General features: G+C 41.8%; 1 protein-coding gene across 1 annotated transcript in view; it reads left to right on the top strand.

The window, feature by feature from the left end:
• The first annotated feature begins 3,544 nt into the window (after positions 1 to 3,544).
• Positions 3,545 to 8,971, top strand: part of C1QTNF7 (C1q and TNF related 7) — a 36,219-nt gene continuing 30,792 nt past the window's right edge. The window contains exon 1 of the mRNA XM_049792033.1: positions 3,545 to 3,730. The gene's annotated coding sequence lies outside the window, so the exon portion shown is untranslated. The remainder of the gene's footprint in view (positions 3,731 to 8,971) is intronic.

Genomic DNA, 8,971 nt, shown 5'->3' with positions numbered 1-8,971 from the left:
CTGCAGAGACAGCTGGCAGCCAATTAGATCTGCTTTGAGCAAATGTTGGATGAGATGAACTCCAAAGGTCCCTTCCAACCCAAATTACTCCTGTGATTCTGTTCTAATGCTGCACCTCTGCAAATACATCCTCTTGGAGCACTGGAGACCATGGTGCACACCCCAAAGCAGCACTGCAGGAGACAGCCTGCCTCTATCAGGGAGAGACCAACTAAGTCATGATGGACTGAACTGACTCAGGGCAGCTCAATGCCTCCACCAAAAGTACTTCTGTACTTGTGGCCCCAGGCCGATCCTAGAAACAGCGTAAGTGCCTTTAGGTAGCACTGTGCCTCCACGGAGCCAATCAATGGTATGGTTTATCTCCAGATGGTAATGAAAGTTTACCATATTGGGAAATATGCTTTCTAGCTCACACTTACTTGTCATGTCATCTTACATTGCCACTGAATCACCGTTTCGGTCCTTTTTGCCAGCCTGTATGTGAAATAATGAAACTGAGCTTTGTGGTTCCTATTAACTCCGTGTATCTTGCATCTCTCATGAACTAAGTGTGGGTTTTGTAAAAGCTGACATAGGAAATAACAGCTACTGGGATGTATACCCCTGTGATGCCCAAATTTTTTAAAGCTGTGAGTAAAATCGGACGATTTCAAAACAAAGACTGATCAAGGTCATTTAATGGACTGTGTCACATCAGACATAGGGACCCACTTTCTCAGGGTCTCAGAGGTAATCATACAGCGTCATGCCACAAAGCAGTGCTCCCAGCCCACGGGCAGCCCAACCCAACCAATCTTCTGGGCGGGTGTTTGAAAGATAGATGAGAAACATAAGACTTTAATTCACATATGAGGGTCTACACTTCTATCAGGAAAAAAAAAAAAAAGAAAAAAGATTTTAAAGTTTTTGATGTGGTAGATCATGACATAGACTTCACCCGACAAGTCTCATACATTTCTGTTTGTGTTATAGCTTCTGGGGTCCTGGCCAAGCTTCCACTTTCACATACACAACTGCGGTTGTAACTGTGACCCTTAGTTTGTGAACTGTTTTCTTAACTCCTATATAAAGGTCTGTGAATGCATATGCAATACTCAGTAAAGCAGACGGTATTTTCAGAGACTACTGCTGCCTCCAGTTGTGAGACACGATTGCACACAGCCACAGTAAAACGCAGTGCCCCGAGGCTTGCGGGGCTTACACAGCTGTGTTGTGGCTGAAATGGGCTGGGGAAGAAATGACACCGTCCATGCACAGGGAGCTGCAAGTGCACTGCCCGATGGCTTGTTACTTCCTCAGGGGAAAGCCAGATCCCTGCGGCAGAAACAGTATCATGCCTGGGGGTAATTAGCTGGTGCTCAAATTAGCGGCGTGTTTCACATGTCCATACTGAATACAACAAGATTTGGTTCTCAGAAGTTAGGTATATATTCTGTTTGCCTCAAAACACTTCACAAAGAAGCAGGTAATAGATCCCAAGCAGTTTTTGAAGTTCAGCCCTTTGCAATCATGGACAGAAAGCTGGATGGGATCCCGATACACCCCACTCGTGGGGCTGCTGTCTGAAACCTGGGTGTGTGCGAGTAGTCCTGTGTGCCAAGTGTGGTTCCTACAAACTGGGTCACAAGGCCTCCGCATTGTAAAACAAGATTAAAAGTAAAAACTCCCAGCTATTTTCTAAAAATAGAAAAGTTGAACTGGGAGCGAGGGAGAAAACATGTGCCTGCTGACGGCTCAGCAGAGAGGAAAGAGGTGTAGCATGGCAGGTGACAACAGGCTCACCCGTGTGGCACGGGAGATCAGCACTGACCTAGGTAAATAAGCCCTAGGTATGAGGCTTGAGCTCAGTGCAGAGAAAAGGTGGTTTGGTACCTGAAGAACAATACTTGCACCCACACCACTTTTAAAGCAACAGCTTTAAAATATGAATTCTAATTTTAAAAAAATAAATTAAAAAAATCAATGCCAATACTTTGACTTTCTAGATATACATATGTGGTTTGATAGTGCTTTGTATTTTGAAAACGTTAGTAGAGAAAGGGAAGGGGAAAAGAGCAGGAAGAGCTGAAAAGAGTAAAAATTAAATTATTGTAGACTTTGAGTTTCAGTATTTGACAAAGGAAGGGGATATAAATGGAAACTAATTGAAAGTGAGACTTCTCTCATTGAACACAATATATCACTGCTACTAGTCAGCTACAACTGGGAGAGACAATTTAATTACCAATAAACAACTTTGAATTCGTACATGTGTTTTAGTGTCTTAATAAAGTTGCAAAAACCAGAAACAACAACAAAAGCTGAACCAAAGTCTGAGATTCAAGAAAAACCTTGATAACACACATATAAAATGTGTCGGGGATTTTTCAAGTCCGTAGTCATACAAGGGGAATAACACACTAGACAAAAGAGACCATTTGATCATTCTTCATTAAAAACTATTATTTCCTTAAGCTAGGAATGCTCATTGAATGTTTTGAGCACTTTTTTTTTTATCTTTATGTTTCATAAAGCCAGGAATATTGAATTTACAATATTTTAATGTTTGATTTTAGGCTGTAAGTTTGTTTCCCTTTTTCCTTCTTGCAACCAAATACAATGGAATGAATGAGGACTTTGATTTTCTTTCTTTCTTATCTCTTTGCTACTCCTTTTATTATGCCTAAAATATGGGCGGGTTTTTCATCCTCTCCATAAAACCTCTGTCCTCATTGTCTGGGAATTGAATGACTATGTTTAAAGTAATGTCTTTATTCTTGTAAATATAATTTTACAATGGAGCAAGGAACTTCTTTTTTGCTGAAACTTTACATTTGCCTATTTTAAGCTACATCATTATCTTGCTTTTCATATTCGTCTCACTATTTGTTCTACTGAGGACTTGTTCCAAAAGCTATGCTTGTTTTTATGAAGTTTAATAAGTTTAAGTAGAACAAAGGAAAGAGAGAGAGAAAAAAAGGAAGTAAACAGATCTTTTGAAGGAGAAAAAAAAAAAATCTGAAAACCACTCATTTTGCTTGCAGGCAATTCATTGCATTTATGATGTCTGAAATGCTAAACTTCAGTCTGGGTTACATTTCCTGGCTGAGATACAGAGATTCTCAGAAAATTGAGGTTTGAAATAGAAAGTCAGCAGTAACCTCATCTGGAACAGAAGGAACCTCAGCAGAGGGGACAGAGCTGAAAGCGCTGCCACTTGGGAGCTGTGAACTGAAATAGAGAAGCCCGTCATCTTTGTTTTATTTTTAAAATAAATGTGAACAAAATAAAAGCTGAAAACACGCATTGTGTTTGCATTTTGCTGTGCCTGCGCTGGAAGCATTGCTCACATACCCTACCGGTACAGAGCATGACATGCCACAGTTTCTGCGCTCCGACCGCTCGCTCTTATGTTACTGCTCAAGTATGCATTCAGAAAAGAGCCAGCAGATATAGTAGATTTATTCTAGTTGTCGGGGTCAAGGACTCCTTTTTTTTTGATTCAGCTGAGAGGGAACTCTTCCTTCATAACGCCAGACAGGCATTCTGCTTTGCAGTCTACTGTCAGTGTGCACCACTGATAAAAAAACATGTGTGAGTGTTTTTAAAGGAAATTATTTATCAATCCAAAGCACCGGTGAGTTATGTGCTGTCTCCAGTGCCAAAGTTAGCGGGCTTTCAGCAAAGCACAATATCTGCATGCACTGCAATTCAGAGACTCCAGCTGCTGGAAGCTCTTGCAAGCCATGTAAGTAAAGGGCTTTATTTCGCTGAAGCAAACTTCATATATTCTCTTGCCTCATAAAAACTCTGAGATAATCTAAACTTGAGATGAGTTTCCTAACACTAGTAATGTTGTTATCTTGCTGTTGCTTTGAATAATGCCTGTGTGTCAGCACAATAAATAACTAACTTACCTTTCTAGAAATGTTTTGCTTGTGAGTCGTGTATGGAGCAGAATCTGTACGCAGCTCAGGCAGGCTCTGTTTGTTTTTCTGATCACTGACCATTTCTGTTCTGTTTGAGATTGGCACAAGCACTCCGATTTGTTCAATTTCTTGTTACTCTGATTTCAAGGACAATGGGAAGCTGGCAGGAAAATGCAAAACCTGTGCAAAGGAAAACAAAGAGCAGAAGGGTAGATTATAAAGCGGTGTCAGTGAATGCAGAAATGGTGTGTAACCCCCATGTTGAACTTCCGGTCTTGTGGGATTTTATACGCTTTATAGTGAGGTTTAAGAGGTCACAGATTATGCGACTAAGAGGAACATTAAATGACAGAAGAAATATTTTGATTGCTTTATAAAGTGTATCTTGATTTTCATGCTCATATTTAAGTTAATCACTTTCTGTATGGTTTTTTGGAGTTTATTGCAGGGGATGGATCAACTTTCTCTGAGCTTTACAATGTAATTTAATGTCAAGAAATATCTCCTTGTTCTCTATGCAGTGCATGTACATATTGGCATCGATAGGCCTGGCAGACGGGCATTGAAATCCTGAATTTTTCTTGTCTGTGAGTTCGTCCCTCCCCTTTTGATGGCTGCCCATACAGAGATAGGGTGATAAATGAATGGAAACTGGCTCTTCTGCCAGGAACCTTGATTAGCTCTGCTGACCAGGTACAGGTAGTATTAACCTGAGACAGAAATTTCGTGCACTCAGGGTTCCCGGTATCTTCCTGTCCAGAGAGTCTCTAGCCTCCTTGCATTCCTTGCAGCCTTTCCAGAAGCACCTAATCCCTCTGACTTTGCACCTTCTATTTGGCTCACACATTTTCCCAGTTCCCGATAACTTTTAGCAGGTCCTTTCCTCCAGACCCACACATCTGAAAGGTGCATACTCTGCCCTCCAACCCTCACGGTGGAAACCTAGCACATACCCACAGGGCAATACCAAATTATACGCTGCCGCAATCGCCTCTTGCATCAGGTGCTCAGAGGAACACAGACGCTGCCCCAAAGAGCTTTCTACCTCTTCCAGCCCTCCTGTTGACCTTCATTTCCATGGCAGTGCAAGATCCACGTGGGTAAAGGGACACTGCGCATGCAGGGAGATGCCCACGGTTCACTGAAGTCAATGGGAAGGCCCTCCTTGACTTCAGCCAGGCAGTCAGACCTAGGTGCCAAAATAGCAAAGGAATTAGTAGACACGCAGGGCTGTGGAGCTGCAGCGTGCTGCTCCCAGTGAAGCTGGGGTGTCACCTCCCTGAGCAAGAATGGGGTGAGGCTCTATGGAAAGGAGTTTGCAGGGTGATGATAGCAATCCCATTTTGAAGGTGCATTGGCAGGAGCGAGTCAGAGATGTAGCAGATCAGTGTGAAAGTCAGACTCCTCTGCTGATGGAGGAAGATGATGTTGCTTTTCAAGAGTGTTTGGAGAATGACAAAAAGGTTAATTTTCAGTACAGAGATGGGTAAGAGCTGAGGTAACTCTGTTTTTCTGTCTTTGCCACTCAGCTCTCACATACCTACTGGTGTAACTGCACTCCAGGGAGAAAACAGCAGTTTGTTTTATTTTTGGAATTTATGTATATGCATGTGTTCCATTAGCCTCTTGGCAAATGCATCTTTTGAGCTCTAAAACTTTCTGAACCTTTCATATAGTCCTTTGCTTTGAAGCAACAGATGTCTGTGATAAGCAGATGGTTATGGCTTTGAATTTTAACATCTTTAAATACTTTGTTGTGTATATTTTATGGGGAGGAATGTACTCTGTCTTACTATGCAGAACTGATGCATCAAATGAAAAGTATCCATGTCTGGATGCTTGATGTCACTTCCTAGCTTGCAAACCAATAAGCCACATGTTTTCAGGATTATTTGTTGTGAGGTATTTTCACCCCTTTACTCAACTTGTGTTTTCAAGTTACAAACCAACTACAAAATGCACTAGTCTGATGTGAGCTCAGACAAAGCAAACAAGCAACAAAAAGAGTCAAAGGAGCTGCCCCGCTTGTGAATTGCATTCCTACTCTGATGTTACTGTGAGCAGGCTGAAATCTTCCTCTTGCAGAATTTCCCAGAGGAAATAATGCTGTGCCTATGGAAATAACCAAGAAAAAATATTCTGATCTTTCTTATTCTAAAATTTCATTTTTCAGGAGGTACAGCTATGAAATTCGATGAGCAGAGAATCTAAGAACATAAGATATTAGACCAGGAATAAATGTGGGAACACAAATGGAAAGAATAAATCTCAAATAAGAAGATAACTCTCATTTTCTTTCAAGGAAAAGAAGCCAGATAAACAGATTTCATCCAAATGTCTTGCTATTGGATATTCATTTACTGTTCTAAAAATCATAGTTCTTTTCTCCCTCTCCACCTTTCAGATTTGAAGAGTTTGTTTTTTAAAGAAATCTCTTGAGACAGCCTGTGACATGCACGAACTGTTTAAACTTGAACTAGTTGTTCTTAAGAATGGATTATTGCACAGATTGTTGAAGGCTTTGTTAATTATAATGACATAAGATATGTTATTGCATGGACTCAGAGCTTACACAAGGCAGCAGCCTGACTTGAAAGAAGAGATATGTGTCATTTCAACCAAGCTCTAGAGTTTTTGCTTCCACCTTTGAGAAGCAATGGGGCTGTTGAAGGGTTCATGGTGCTGCGGGGATGCTAGAAGAGCTCACTGGTGATGCAGTCTATGCTTTTTCCCTCCCTTTTTCCCCCTCTCTCCATTACTTCTGAGAACCTTTTCCTTTCTCCCTTCCTCAGGATACAGTAACCCCTAATGCCAGGCTGTCCCAGAATACAGGTTTTCCTCTGCTTGTACCTCAAATCAGCCTCTCTTTTCTCCACAGCACCATGGCTGATGTTCAGCCTTTCTGGAGAAGAGAAAGCTTGGGATGGAGAAAGGGCCTGATGGGGACGGCATGCCCCAGGATAGCTGGTGGGCCAAACTGCCCACTGTTTGGACTTCAGTGGCTAATCCCCATCTCTGCAAGTACAAGCAAATAAGTCCACATGTAAGCAAAGCACGCAGGCTGCTGACCCGTGTAGTCTGTTGCCCAAGGCTAATGGCTACTTTAATTACTGCCTCGACTAGCTATGGATTTCCTGGTGGTTTCCTCACCCAGATGTCTTCTGGGACTGGTCATTGCTCAAGACAACAGTGGACTAACAGAATCATTAGTTTGAACAAAGAGAAGAGTTCCTTCAGTTCCACTCTAAAGTTTTAAGATCTCTTCTGTATCCAATACTATAGGGTTTTAATGAAAAAAAAAGAGGAAAAAAAAAAAAGGAAAGAAAAAAAAAAGAAAAAAGGAAATTGTTGAAAGGTTCTATTTTATTGTCTATTATTTGACAATATGAGGTTTAGAAATCTGCATACAAATGAGGAGTTGTGAAAATTTCTGACTGATAGGCTGTCTTTCTTTCTGACGATTCTAATTGTTTAAAGGCTGCAAATGTTCAAATACTTCAAAAACCGCAGGCGGTACTCTGCTACCTGACAGCAATGTAACTCAGAGAGAACCTCTCCTAAATAAATCCTCGCAGTTATATGAAGAGATTACATTCTGATGCATGCCAGACTTCTCTTGTATCTATCTCAAGACCTCTCTCTCTGCGGAGCCCTACTATCCATTACTGGTCTAGTGCAACACCACAGCACATATGTATTTATTTCTCTAAATACCACCTCTTGGGCTTACAGACATGAGGACTGAGGCAAGACTCAATGTCTGTGGAACTGAGATCATACTAGAAGCCTGTGAAGATACAGAAAACTGAAGGTAGTTTTCCTGAATTCTGGAAATATATGTCCATCCATGGCTACCCGTAAAAAAAACAGGTCCTTGTAAAGAGGGAGAGAAAACAGCTTTTAATCCTTGCCATGCTGCTGTGTGCCTATAGTCTTCCCAAAGCGTCAGAAGCAGAAACAAACCCTTTAAACCTGCCAGAAAGCTCTCAACCTAAATGTTGTACAAGACAGACAGCAAAACTGACTGTGAAGGACATAAGTAGCAAAACATCCAGAAGTGACCAGTATGGAGAGCTGACACCAGCTACCATTACTGTGGTTCGGAAAAGCTCTTGGCAGGCAAGGAGGCAGTGCAGTGGCATACCAGTTTGCGGACGGAAAGCTAGTCTGGAAGCTGCTCTAAGCAAACTGCTGCAATGGAGGGTTGCAATCCGAACACGGCCTTTTTACCTGTAGGAAAATGAAACTGCTGGAACAGGTATTGTCATCCTTAGTTATCAATAGCTGTTAGCTAATGCAACCTATCTTTGAGTGCCCGTTTCTGAAGTTCAGTGAAGTAACTAACATTCTCGATATCTTAAATGCAGTTGTGGGGAGGGAAATCTGCTTGTGTTCATATGCCAGAGGGAATTATTTGTGTTATATTTTTAAGCTTTCCTCTGTGGCTTTTAAGGTGTTTCCTGAAATCTGCAATTACGTCCATGTAACATCTGCATCCAGCTTTTTCTAAAATAACAGTGAAGCAGACTACGTGGTAATTAAAACTATTCTTTCTCTGAATTTCATCTCCCTTTTGGTTCATCAGCTGATGCTCTAGCAAGTAGTTTCTGCCTTGAGGGGCTGTTGATAGATAGTTTGCTGAGATAGCTCAGTATCTCAGCTACCTTGCCCCTGAGAGATCCTTGATAACACTGATTAAAAATTCAGTGTTCACCACAAATTGACTTTGGCAGTTATCAGTAGTTCAGATCCCTGACAGCACTGAAAGCCTTTGGTGGAGCATGTGGGAAAAGGTGACGGTGGAGGGAGTCAAAAGAAAGCATTGGGACTGTTTGGGGGGCTTTGTGGCAATGGGAAACCTGATTCAGCATCACATGGTTGCAACAGCAGGGGGACTGCCAGCACACCCTGATCACTGCCCCAGTGCATGAAAAACCTCCCACCTGCCTGCACAGTGTCATTAGCATGTCCCCTGAATCTCCTCCCTCAGAGGAAAAAATTCAGATTAGGAAATCCTACAGGATTACCAAAAATCTTCAGCGTTGAAGAGACCAACAACA

This window comes from Accipiter gentilis, chromosome 3 (genome assembly GCF_929443795.1).
Source record: "Accipiter gentilis chromosome 3, bAccGen1.1, whole genome shotgun sequence".
Lineage (NCBI taxonomy): Eukaryota > Metazoa > Chordata > Aves > Accipitriformes > Accipitridae > Astur > Astur gentilis.
The sequence above is the reverse complement of the archived record's forward strand: the minus strand, read 5'-3'. Positions and strand labels throughout refer to the sequence as shown.